Source organism: Heterodontus francisci, unplaced genomic scaffold (assembly GCF_036365525.1).
Source record: "Heterodontus francisci isolate sHetFra1 unplaced genomic scaffold, sHetFra1.hap1 HAP1_SCAFFOLD_51_1, whole genome shotgun sequence".
Lineage (NCBI taxonomy): Eukaryota > Metazoa > Chordata > Chondrichthyes > Heterodontiformes > Heterodontidae > Heterodontus > Heterodontus francisci.
The window spans coordinates 2,943,411-2,945,810 of record NW_027141937.1 but is presented as its reverse complement, the minus strand read 5'-3'; the positions used below and the strand labels follow the sequence as shown (position 1 = coordinate 2,945,810).

The 2,400-nt window shown below is 41.5% G+C and overlaps 1 non-coding gene across 1 annotated transcript; it reads left to right on the top strand.

Annotated features, from left to right (window-relative positions):
* The first annotated feature begins 209 nt into the window (after nucleotides 1-209).
* Nucleotides 210-283, top strand: trnat-agu (transfer RNA threonine (anticodon AGU)). Its single transcript has one exon. It is a non-coding gene; the product is annotated as a tRNA-Thr (tRNA).
* Nucleotides 284-2,400: the final 2,117 nt, after the last annotated feature.

Below are 2,400 nucleotides of genomic sequence, written 5' to 3'. Positions count from 1 at the left end.
TAATACAGAAGTGACGTGCACCCCGGGCGTAGCCCATCGTCTTCCGAGACGGACGGTTGCCTATTACAATTACAACTACAGCTACAACTACAAGAGCGAGTCAGAGGCTGGGAACTCTGCCGTGACGAACTCAGCTCTTGACTCGCCAAAGCCTGCCCACTCTCTACAAGACCTTCCTCTGATTTCAATTACACACACTTTTGTGATCTGGCTCTGTAGCTTAGTTGGTTAAAGCACCTGTCTAGTGAACAGAAGATCCTGGGTTCAACTCCCAGCAGAGCTTTATTTCACAGTCGCAACGTGGTTGAAAAGTTTCGTTATCAACACTGACATCTGTGGCTTGTGAACTTTAATTCAAAATACATGATGAATTTCAATCACATAAAAAAACAGCCTTTGTGAAGGATATGATTTTGGAATGGCTGTTCCTCCTTGTACAGAATTTTAGTGCTGATACATCAAAGGTAACTTCTTTGACATAAATTTGTTCACAGTTACATTCAACCTGGAAAACAGCTTGATATTAATCTCACTGAAGGAGAGTGTTTGTGTCATTATGTGTTGCTTTTAACCGAGACTGGGACATGACGCAAGTGGGAGGGTTTATCTGAGGTTTGGAATATTTGTCAGTCAGGAACAAGAAAAATCAAAGGAACCAAATAAGAAAACCTATGTCTCATGTGGTTACCGAGAAACGGTGAGAAGATATTAAACTCTGTTGCATTTAATACAACTGTGTGAACTTTGATCTTTGCGGTCTTTTATAAACAGTATTTGAAGGGTCTCAGTAAAAATGTTCAGTGTTGATGAGAGTGGGGTCTGGCTGAGCAGCTGCTTAATGTGACAGGGTCAGGACTGGATGCAGGAAGTTCTCTGACAGTCTCTCTCTGATGGGTTGAGTTGATTTTCAACTGGCAGCTGTTGCTGTTTTGATAATTCAAGTTCCCTCCACCGATTTTTTTGGACAGACAGTGCAGTATGAGGATGTAAAGGGTTAATGCTGAAGACAGTGTGATTAACCCCTCCCACAATCAGAGTGATGATGTAGCAGTCACATGAGATGAGGTTTGGGAGGAGAGAGCAGCACCAAGGATGCTAGTTTCGGAGGCTTGATGAGTGTGTATATAGTATTGTGTAAATTAGAAAAGAGTTCTTCGTTCTTTCAGCAGGAAATGTGTCCAGAAAATATCACGAAACTCACAATTTTATTATTCAGGAGTTGGAACACAGGGATATTAACTCCAAGTGACAGTAGTGGTTTCATTTAACAAAAGAAAAGTAGAGAATAATATTGCTCATTGATTGAAATCCCCCAGTGAGGAGACAGTTAAACAGGTGATCTGTTGGGGCATCCTTCAATTCAAGTTTTCGGCAGCATTTAATCTCAATTTTTGGTGAAATTCTATGTTTTTTTGCATCTTTTTTTAATTCAGCTTTGATGGACCAGTGAAAAAACTGAAAAAAGTGAACAGATCCATCCTTTCTTTCCTTCCTTCTTCCCATCAGTTTCTCTTTTCTGTCCCAATTTAATCTGCTGTTTCTGCTGTTTTATCCATTCCAATCAAAATTCAACATTCCAATCAAATCTATTTGTTATTCCACAGTGTCTCTCCATGTGTTTTATTCTGTTGTATTCTCTCACAGTGTGTTTGCTGATCAATTTCACATCTCACTCTGTTCTGGTGAAGATCAGAAGCAGTGTTATCTGTTTGCAACACCCGACAAGTCGGCCTGAGGCTGTGTCTCATCGACAATGTGGAGTTAGGAACATAGAAACATAGGAGCAGGAGTCGGCCATTCAGCTCATCGAGCCTGCCCCACCATTCAATATGATCATGGCTGATCATCCACTTCAATGCCCTTTTCCCCACACTTTCGTCATATTCCCTTATGTCATTTATATTTAGAAATCTATCAATCTCTGCTTTAAACATACTCAATGACTGAGCTTCCACAGCCCTCTGGGTTACAGAATTCCAAAGATTCACAACCCTCTGAGTAACAACATTTCTCCTCATCTCTGTCCTAAGTGGCTTGCCCCTTATTTTGAAATTGCGTCCCCTGGTTCTCGACTCCCCAGCCAGGGGAAACATCTTAGCTGCATCTACCCTGACTGTCCTTTAAATATTTTGTGGGTTCCAATGAGATCACCTCTCATTCTTCAAAACTCTAGAGAATAGAGACCCAGTTTCCCCAATCTCTCTTTATAGGACAGTCCCACCATCCCAGGAACAAGTCTGATGAACCTTCGTTGAACTCCCTCCATGGCAATAATATCCTTCCTGAGGTAAGGGGACCAAAGCTGCACACAGTACTCCAAGTGCAGTCTAACCAAGGTTCTATACAATTGAAGCAAGAATTCACTACTCCTGTACTCAAATCCTCTTGCGATAAAGGCTA